This window comes from Trachymyrmex septentrionalis, unplaced genomic scaffold (assembly GCF_001594115.1).
Source record: "Trachymyrmex septentrionalis isolate Tsep2-gDNA-1 unplaced genomic scaffold, Tsep1.0 scaffold11, whole genome shotgun sequence".
Classification (NCBI taxonomy): domain Eukaryota; kingdom Metazoa; phylum Arthropoda; class Insecta; order Hymenoptera; family Formicidae; genus Trachymyrmex; species Trachymyrmex septentrionalis.
Genome location: NW_017304228.1, coordinates 4,051,831 through 4,063,521, shown reverse-complemented (window position 1 = coordinate 4,063,521; position 11,691 = coordinate 4,051,831). Strand labels below are relative to the sequence as shown.

The 11,691-nt window shown below is 32.4% G+C and overlaps 1 protein-coding gene across 6 annotated transcripts in view; it reads left to right on the top strand.

The window, feature by feature from the left end:
- The window catches only part of LOC108750552 (fasciclin-3), a 391,231-nt gene that overhangs the window by 129,346 nt on the left and 250,194 nt on the right, over positions 1-11,691 (top strand). The window lies entirely within an intron of this gene.

The following is an 11,691-nucleotide window of genomic DNA, read 5'->3' as shown; positions in this document are numbered from 1 at the left end:
TATAATTTAATTTCGATAAAGCAACACAGTGTATATAAATTAATATTAATATATAATTACATATTATCCAAATGATCTCTTCAAAGTATATGAAAATAAAGCATAATTACTTGACATGATTAAGGTTGTTTCGAAATCAGATTGCTTGGAAATCAAAGAAATCAGGGAATTATCAGGAAAATTGAAAACGGTCACGGAAATCTTAAAATTCTTGGCTTTAAAGAAGTTTAAGATACGTATTATACGTATATATAATTTTCAAAATGAGATCAAAAGTTTATTTTCTCATTTTACCGCTTACGAAAGTTGCGTTTAATTTATTTCTTCAGGAGAATTTTTGGATCGTTATCGAATTAATAGACGGAGTTGCTAATATATTTCTAGAAAATCTATAACTATACTACCAACTTAACAATTAAAAATATAAGCAATGCCAACAACAATGTCAACAAAATTAGTAATAATTTACATTGCAATGCTATCTTGATCTCTCAATAAAATATTTAACGGTTTTCAAATCAGGACAAAAATACAAAAATAATATTTAAAAAAAATTGTTTAATATTATTGGAAGGTAGGTAGAATCATGAAATTTTATCTCGAAATCAAGAAAACGTTATGAAATTTTAGATTGAGAAGTTTGTTTTAGGATAGAAATTTGTGACATCCCTAATTATTTGAATTAATAATGAATACAGTATTTTTTAAATTTGAAAGTATTTTTTTAAATTTACATACATATAGCACATTTTTGAAAATTTAAGTGTAATGTTATTAGCGTTTGTTAATGTTAATTTATTAATCCTATGATGCAATAATACATATTAAATATGACGCCTTGCAAATTGCTATAATTATCATAAACAATCAGCGGACATTAATTATGTCATTGTCATTATAATATAATAGGAAAAGTACCATCAAACATTGACTTTCTAAAATTCCTATTTAGGTCAATTTAAATTAAACATAATTATTCATTACCTAGAGTAACAAACAAAGCATACAGCACTAATAATATATTTTAGGGTAAATCCATTAATTATTTTCATTTTTGTATCTCTTACAGCAACAATTATTTATTAATATTTGATAATAATTACTTTCCGCTCAACTATAATATACATATAATAATAATAATAATATTCATTATAAAATAATAATACAAATAAATTAAGAATGTGTTGAACAGATAAAGCCAATTACATTAAAAAAATATTATACAATATATATTATATTTTTTTGATTTTGTTATGGAAATTACTAAATAATTACTATAAATCATTGTCTATTATTTGCTTTAGTATGGAATTTTGACATTTTGTTTTTCCAAATGATTCATTCAATAAAATCACAATTTGGGATTCAACTGGATTCTTGGAGAGTGCGACTACGAAAAACGCAGACAAATCTCACGGAAATCCCGGGGCGTCTGTGAAACTAATCGGTCGCTTCGATCGGTCGTTGATGTTCTCGTTAATCGACGATTTTTTGCGGGCAGCCAGCTATTTGTGCGAACTAAATGGCTCCGCGATTGTTGAACGAAAATACGGCAGCAACGAAGCGTATTAATTTCTCACCGTCGTCCCGCTCGACTTATTTCGCGTTTCCGATCGTCGTATCGGCCAATTCGTTTCTTTCTTTGTCGTCCTACATTCGCTCTCGGTTCAGAGTCGAAACCACTCAATTGCATTCATCGACTTCTCGACGAGCAACGTACGCGAATAATACGCGCGGATATGCGCGTGGCGCGCGCGTTTATACGCGTCCGGCAGGAAATAATTGATGATACGCGCCCGGCCGGCGTGTCTTGCATCGTACAGCACGTCGTGGGACGGAAAAGCACCCGGCAGCGATTTATTATCGTCGGTTGTCGATAATCGACGCCGGCTGCATCGCGGTGAAACGCTATTCGCCGTTGCCGTACAACAGTGCGCCAGAATCCCGATTTTTTTACAGCCTATTGGCTCGTCGAACGCTCCATCTCGCGATATTTGGCGTTCCTGCTGCGTTATTAAATAATGATTCATGCCTGCACATGTCCGCCTTTGTATCACCAGTTCGGATCGTTATCGATGTAGGAAGGCGCTTGTTGAAAATCATATTTTTGAATTTTCACGTTTTTTGAAGAATATTTTCAATTCTTTATTTGCAATTTAAAAGAGTATATCAGTCAATGAAATCTTTTTCATAACAATGGGAAAATAATTTTTGGTATTTGTGGTTCTAATTATGTCACATAATTACAGTTATTACTGTTAATGTTAGTAATAATAGCTGTATATGCATAGTCTTATTATCATAAAATACTAAGAATTATCCATAAATTGCCATAAATATAAAAAATTATTTTTTCAGTAAATCCTTGTGAAAATATATTATTCTTGATTAAGTTTTCATTTGTAAATAGCATCACAATTTAAATTATATTTTGAAAGGTGTTAGCAATTTTCCTCTCAAAATTAGAAACATTTTATAAAACATATGATATGATATTATACAAATCAATTTAAAAAGAGAATTTCAACATTAAGTAAAAAATGAAAATCTAATTAACAAGGAACAGCAATTTTAAAGTTTTTACACTCCTGGAAACCGGCAAAGTCGGAATACGTGGAGAATATTTAACTTAATTAATATTTATTTATTATAACATTTTCTGCATGATGATAATTCTGCATGATATAATTACTGAGCGGACATTACTTTTACTTCAATTAACACGGAAGACAGTTATTCTATATAGAATTCGCTCGAATACGAAGATTAATTAATTTTTATATTGCTTACATGGACGATTATTACGCGAACTTGATACGAATTACTTCCGATAGTTCGATAAAGTTTCAGTCGAGAGCAATCGACCGTAACGATCGCTCGTCGCCGTAGTATAACCCTCTGAGACAAGGGTTAAAGTCCGAATCTCTGACGAATCGAGAGGTCCAAGCAAGCGTTCAATGCCACTCAAAGATGTTCTTTAATAGGTGTCCTCTCGAAATGTCGTAAAATCTTTATCGCGAATTTTGTTGCTTTTTACGCCCCTATAATTTCCTTTTTTTTTTCTTTCTTTCGCAATCTTCGCCGTTGTCAACTATCCAACGAAGACAGCCCGTCGATATGAGGACGATGCGATAGAGAGAAAATGAATTCAGCAAGACGCGAGTCTATCGGGATCAGGTCCAGATTTAATCACACATCACTCGGTCGACCGCAACTCCTGCCAAACTTTTAATATTCCGGATATTGGAATCCAGATAAGTTTAATTAAAGATTAGGTCGGAAACCTCCGTCACAGCCGCCGACTGGTTAATTCTTCGAAGAGATTGCTTTTTTATCACCCAGTTTTTTTCAGTGAGATTCGGCAAAGTTATAGAAATGTTTGATCTTAGTTTAATTATTCTCATTTCTTGATGTCATAGTATAGTTGTCCAATGAATTTTATCCAAGTATATACCCGCAGAGACTTTATGCAATTTTAAGTACGAATTCTTACTATTAGTACTTCAATTATTAGAAATCGGTTTTCTGTTATATTATATTAAAAGATCTCTCTAACGATCTTTTAAAAATCTTTAATCTCGATTTAATTTCATTTTATTTTACATATAAAAATTGCATCCCTTTAACATACATAAGCGAATTTTATACAGAAAATATCTATTATACTGTATTTATTATTTAAATGTCACAAATGTTATGCAACTACGAAATCATGTAATACTATAATACTGCTGTTATCAATATAACTGGCCATACCATCTATTACTGCAGTATTATTTATGGCTTGATTATGCAGAGATTGATTTATGCACATAAGATAAAATCTCAATAAGTATTTCTGAGCTGGGCGTTTTGATGGGAAAGCATGTCGCGGAAAAAGAAGAAGGAGAGAACATTGAAGAGGGAATTAAATCTAGTTCGACTGAATCTATTACGACTGCTACATGACTGAATGCAATTTTTGCGTGGCTTCTGAAAATCGTTCGCCAGACGACGTACCATGACTTTCGCCAATGGATTACCACGGAATTCCTTTGTGCAATCGCGACCACCGTCTTACGGCTCTCTCATCCCTTTTTATCATCGCCTCCTTTCGACAGTTACTCGTTACCTTTTCTTCCACGAACTTCTTTCTCGGAAGCAGACCTTATTTCCTCAACGTTCAACGTCGCGTATAATTTTCCATGCGTCGGTGAGAAATCGATACTTGCTGTGGAATCCCTCCTTTATATTTTTTAATCCGGAGATTAACATAGCCCCGCATAAATGACAAGGTTATCGACTGTGGGACTTATGCAATGAGCAGTGAAAACGAATATTGACAAGCTTGCACTGCGAAAGATTATTATATTCGTTCAGGTTATCAGAACTGTGATAATTTGATAATCAACTTTACAACAATAATCGCTATATAATGTTACGTGTGACGATGTAAGTTATAAGTATACAGGTTCTATTAATCTTCCGGATGTGAAAATTTGTAACACAGTTACTGTCTGTGAAGTCCATTTAACTTATGATAATTAAAAGGCACTAAATAATTTCAAGGAACCAAAATGACATAATTAGTATAAAAAAAAACAAATGTTAAGTATATTTTAAATAATCCAAATTTGCACTTGTAACGTATAGAAAATTGAATTGTTTGATATTTTTGACAAGGAGATTTATAATTGAATGGGTCCATAATAAATCTACGGCTCCGAAGGATTAAACATATGTTATTATAGTAGTGATCAGAAATAATAGAGTCTGGTCACAAGCGATTCTATCAAAATCCTACGAGAGACAAAGTTATATATACTCCTTGTATGTATGTATACTATTACACTTTCTATTGTCTCACTTTACAAACTTAAATAAAGTTACAATTATCTAATTGTAAACGAGACAGGAGTAAGTTAAAGGAAATAGTACACTGAGAAAAAAATGGTTCAGTTGACTAAATTAATTGTTTGATTAAATTAATTTAATTGTCGTTTTATTTATTTATTTATTTTTTTGGAGAATGTATACATTTAAGTCAGACGTATCTAATATTATATATTTGATTTAAATATATACATTCTTCATGAAAAATTGAAAACTTTAATTAATTCAGTCAAACGAACAATTTTACGAAGTAAGTAAAAATATGTGTGCCTACGAAGTATTAATAATTATCATAGACGTGAAAATTAGATTGTAAAACAATTTTGTAAAAACGTTTGTTTTGTGTTAAATTTCGCAGAATAAATCTATTCACAATTTTTTTTCTTGTCGCGATGGCGAGTTCTAACATCCGGTGACGTTGACTTTTAGCTAAAATTATGTCCAATTGGATTCCAGTGTCCGGATTGAAACAGGGAGATGGACATGTGCCATCTACGCGGATGGTACTCGACATTGTTCTATCGGTACGCCTCAGTCTACGGGAATCAATGAAAAATCCGCGCTTGAATGGCGACAATCGGGCGACTCCGATCGGTCGCTTCATCGCCGGAGAGGACGGAGGATTTTTATTTTTCTGAATGCGGTGCGGTCAGTCAGGATGATACTTTCCTCCCGAATGAGTGAAAAAGCGAATGAAAGAACGGACGGGCTTGCGAGCTTTTCAGTCGATTTATGAAATCCGAAAGGGGGAGAGATCCAATTTGGCCGGGAATTCGCTCGGCACTCGCTTGACACTCGACCACGATTCGCGTCCACGCGCTCTACTGGAATGTGAAATGAGCCGGCGCGGCGCACGATGGGAAATTAATTTGAATCCACGTACGCGTGAACTTTCAACTCTGACACACGCGTCCGCTACGCATCCTTTCTATTGCGTTTGTTTTACTGAAAATCTTCTAAAATCGCAAGGGACTTAATGTAAACTGGGATTTATCAAGTCAAGTTCATGATTTGTCAATTACATGCGACGATAAAGTGATTATCTGCTATATAATATAGATTGCAATAGATACGAATAAATTCAATTAAGCGAGTAATTCTGCATATTAAATTAAATACTAAATATTAATATAGGTATACAAATATAATCCGATATATTATACAAGTGGTATACAAATATAATCCGATATATTATATAAGTGTTTGCAATATTAAATTATGTTCTAAGTATAATCTAATAAATTAAATGTGTTTTTACATAATTAAATATTACTATCGTATATTACATTAAAATTTAATATCAAATATTATTCAATATATAAGTAAAAAAGTATATATATATTTTTTAATATTTGATATTTTTCTTCTTTTTTTTTTTAGAGAGTGTAAATTTTATAATAGTGTTATAGCATTGCATGATTTTGTATAACAAGAAACACAGATTGTTGAAAATACGAACCTTATTTATCTGTGAAACGTATTTACATGTTTTCTAATTACGAGACTGCAGCCTTGCACAATTGAATAAAGTTTGTTGTAGCGCTTTTCTATATATATGTGAATATCGTTTGTCAGCAAAATTTCACGATAAGCTACAATCTGCGGTTTAAATAACTGCGATTTCGCACGTGTGCAAATAAGCGGACGGTGATGGAATATAAACGATTGTCCGCGACTGTTATCGGCTACGATATTTTATAAATAACATTCGATCAGTTTTATAAAAAGTTTTATAAAAAAAAAGTGAGAAATGTATTGTGTTAAGCGAACATGCATTTCATGACAATGATTTATCACTGGAGATTTTGCATGAAATACATTTTCTAAAAACTGCGTATACGTAAGCCCCAGTCTTTCAGTTAACGCGTTCTGTTCTGCGAGCAAATAATACATTAACGATATTTCATATAAGATTAGATGTAGATTATTTTACGGTAAAGCGAAAATACTTAATCAATTTTTAACTTTTTAACGCTCTAAATATGCTGTGTAATATCTTTCTCTAAATATCTTGGAGTGAAAAAAGAGTCTTGAAAAAGTTTTGAAACAGTCCTGAAAAAAAGTGAAAATTTTTTTCTCAATCTTTGAAATGACATTTTACTCCAAAAGATTTAAAGATCCGATTTATCCGAGACATTGATTACTTAAATTTTAAATATGTATAAGACCTTATGAACAATAAGGTTCAGTATCGAACTTCCGGAATGCTAAATATGATAAATATTTTGTTTGATTTTATATTGTATGATGCTGATTCCAGTCATATAATGGAGAATCTGTCTTATTTTTTATTATACGTGCGAGAAAATATAACTTTTGATAATTTCATAAAAAATCCCTAAAGATCCGAAAAAATGATAATAACACAACGAATATGTATTTATTAATAATTATTTATTTAATAATTTTCAAAAAAAATTTGTCGCGATATTTTTATTAATAAAAGGAGTTGACGCTTCAAATTAATTATAAAAGTATTCAATTTTGAAGATATGTAAAGTGCAAAATCCGGAGATTTTACTAGAAAATTAGAAAAAGACTGATTCTAAAGTAAAATAAATTACTAGACAACAGTGTAATAGTAGCGTCAGAAAATATTCTGTATATGAACATTTCGGAAGTAATAATGGTGAAGTCGCGTCTCGTGCACAGAGGATGGTCATTATACAGCAGCATAAAGAAACCGTGGGCACAATTCCGTTTGGTGCTTCTGCGATGCTCGAGCTTTTATCCGTAAATAATATTTCCGCACTTTCCGCGAGTTTAAGTTGTTTCGCCGACATATAGCGCACATTCTTTTGCGTATCATCTTTATAATTTTCAAAATTTCTGAAGCTTGGAAATATTCAGAGTTAATTAATCTGAGAAAGTAGGGAATCTGAGAAATAACGGGCAGGGAAATAAAAAGGATTACAAAAAAACAATGTTTAATTAATATTAATATTTTAGTTTTTAAAATGTTCACAAATGCCGACAAATGCAATCATATTAAATTTTCTATAAAATCGATCGAATAATTCCGATAAATAATGCAAACGAGTCAAAGAATTATAACGAATTTCCAATCTCTTATGAGATTAAATATAATTTTAAATAAAAATTTCGAGAAAGAACGAAGTATTAATAAATACAAGACAGATGGGATGATTTTATAATTTATTCTTTTTAAAGCATGACCTATATTTACTTAATCGTCTTTTTCTAAGTTTTCGTTGCTCCTCTAAAGAGTTCTAGCCATTACGCCCAACTTGGTTCAAACACTATATCTAATTGACTAAACTAGTTCCACAGCATGTCGGTAACCATCGAGAGCGATAACTTATAAGTCGCTCACGTCTCGCTCTTGTCCCACGCGCTGTCGTAATCCCGCGGAGAACTCTCGACGGATAAATGACTGCACAGCATCCATTCGGAAGCGTCATAAAAATGTAAACCAACGTTATTTATGCGGCACACGTGGCACGCGTTGTGTGCAGCCAGCACTACCGGCGCCGGCGTTGACCTCGTTTTAACGGGATGCTGCTTCCGCTTGCTGCGCGACGGGCGCATTGTCTCGGTGCTTTTTAAATTTCACGAATGAAACTGTGATGCGGAAGATCGACAATCCTTCCCGTTTCTCGTTCTCCTATCTTGGACGCAAGAAACGGGCGGCACAACGAAATTACGATACTGCTTGCCTCGGTGAAATGAAAAGGCAATTCAAAGGCAGGACGTAAAATGTCAGAGTAAAAAGTATCTTTGGGTGCTGATAATATGTTTAGATAAACAGAAAATCAGAATATAGAAATCTCGATTTTATGGTCCCTTGCGGATATCGAGTTATGCATAACAAATACAGGTTTCGAGGGATCGAAGGGATGAAATTTTATATGCTAAAAAATGCCAACTTTTTTCAGCATTTACAAGATAAATGAGCCAGAGAGCATAAATCCAATACAAATAAAATAAGGATTGTCACAAAACTGAAAATCAGGCAAGTTTAAAACGGTCGGAGAAATCAAGGCAAAGTCAAGGAACTTTGTAAATTTTTCTAGAAAATTTAAATTCTTGGCTTTAAAGAAATTTAATATTTGTACATCACACACCTACATAGTTTTAAAATACTACGAACTTAAAAATTAAATGGAAGTAGTGTCAACAACATTAATAAGTGATTAAAACTGATTTGCATTGCTATATAGTGATTTAAATTGCTCTCTCAATAAAATATTTGACGATTTCCAAATCAGGATGAAAATACAAAAAATTTTTAAATATTGCAAGCGTTAGGGAAATTTATGAAATTTTGAGATGAAGAAATCAGGAAAAGTTATGAAATTTTAAGATGAGGAATTTATGACAATTCTGAAAATGTAAGTCTCCGCGATTATTAATGCGTAAATTATGTATGATAATTCATAATATAGGATATAAGATGTAAATAATTGTAACGAGCGTAGGGTAGGGACAACATTATTTTGCATTTGTTCAGAATGATGATATATCACCTTATGATAATACGCAGATATTCACGATACACATGACGCGCTTTTGTTCCATCGTAAATCAGCATAACTCGCGCGTTCATGCGTTTCGGACGAATAGCCACATTGCGGGTACGTAGAATTTCATTACGCGGTTCAGTTTGGCATTACGTGCTTATCGAGGGTACAAAGTGAGTTTATGATCCTACTATATCCGGGGAAGATGTTCGATTTCGGGACGGACCGTCGTTGTACTCGTCTTTGCGCGTAAGGCGTCGTAAAAATGGAACGACCACGAACTTATTTGTATCGAGCATCGACGACGAACGACCAACGGCGATAACGAAAGTTTACCCTGCGTCCAAACTTTCGTCGGTAGAACGGCTTTCTCGACGACGAGCTAGAGTTTTTGATGAAATTGAACATCGAAGAGGATCCTACGGTTATTCGGTCAATTGCACGCCGAGTGACGCGACAAAGAGGAACGGCACCCAAAATAAACGCGATCGCTTTTTGGTGCGAACTGCCGTTCGTTGGAACGTTCGTTAAAAAATTCAACCGAGAGAAAAGGTCAAAATTTTCCAGCGGAAATCTAATTCGCGAATTCGTTTAGTTTAGTCGATAGATAAAATTATTCGGATCGCAAATTTTTGGTATGTAGAAACTTCTATAAAATTTTGGTACGTATAAAATTGTATAAAATTGGAACATCATGGTTTACATACAGAGAAATCATTGTAAGGTAAAATTGTATTAGGTTTCTTTCTTTCATATTTGTTTTAAATCTAACGTATTACTTTTCTTTCATTCGTATTGGTTGCACCACTACGCTCTGGTATTTTTACATGACATGGCAATAAAGTTCGGTGAATGTTACACTGAAAATTCCATTTGGTTGAATCAACTAATCTCTTGTTTGCGCAAACAAATCCTTGTTGATGCAATAAAATAATTTAATTGAAGCAAAAAAATTTGTGAATCTTTTTACTTGTATTATTATTAGAAACAAGTAAAAAATGTTACCATAATAAAACTTTTTACTTTAACTAAATTATTTTATTACATCAACCAGGATTGGTTTGCCCAAAGAGCTTAGTTGATTCAACCAAATGGGATTCTTAGTGTATGAAAAAATAAATACCACATTAATTAATGTACAAATGACTTTTATTGTTTTTCAATATAATCACCTTTTAGAGATAAAAAAAACTTCTATCAATGTTTAATTTAATTTAATTTATTTGTGCATTAATTACAAAATAGAAACAGCGACTACAAAGTCAAGCGAGAGAAGTTAAGTGTACGGGTGTACAAAATGGTGAGGCACCAGCAAAATCTGCTCTAACGGCGACTGGAAAGAGAGAGTAAAGAGTTACAGTTATAAAAATACAAAAGCGGAACAAAGTGATATAAAAGTAAATCGAACTTAGAATACAGAATAAATTACAAAACTAAATAAATTTAACATATGATATGAAAATTGAAATACGAAACATAAATTTAACATATAATATGAAAATTGAATACGAATTTAAATATTATATAATAACAATAAACAAAAATAAGTGGCTAAAAATTCAAGACAATATTTTAAAGGGCACACCACTACGAAAATATTTTGGTTAGAATAATTTTATATATATGTATATACTGAAGATGTGGTCTAATTAAGACCGAAACGTTTATATTTTATACATAATTATGTTTTAAAATTAATAAATCTATATATTATTTGCTTCTAATATCTTGCGTAGTAGTGTATTCTCTTTAAAATATTGTTTTTAATAATTGTGAACAAGTTAAGTACAAAATATAATAATGACAATAATAGTATTACGAATCAAGTACGAACTAATAAACAGAGAATGAGATACAATTGTGGAAATTAATAATATGAGTAATAGTGCGGGAAGGTTGAGAGATAGCGCAGATGCGAGAGAGATATTTGTGACTATAAAAAGAGTCAACGCTCCGTAGAGAATAGGAGATGAAGTACGGCTGATTGAAAATAGGAAAAAAAAAAGAGAAAAGCGAATAGGTAGAAGATAATATATATTATAAAGTTTAACAGCAATATAGGAAAAGGCAGAATTTGGCTGAGTTGCATGGGGAAAGACAAGGAATCATGATATCGAGTGAGACGGATATCTTGAGAGTGGAGTTCAGAATTGAGGGTGTAAAAGATTGTAAAGATAAGAAGGGACATTAGAGTGAAGTAAGCGATAATGTTTGTATATCTCTTAAAATTCTGTGAAAAGTTATCTTTGGATCGCTTTAAGTTTTGTTATCACACAGTCCTGAATGTTTGAAATATTTGAAATCGTGGCCCTTCATCGCCTCCTTTAGTTTAGACAAA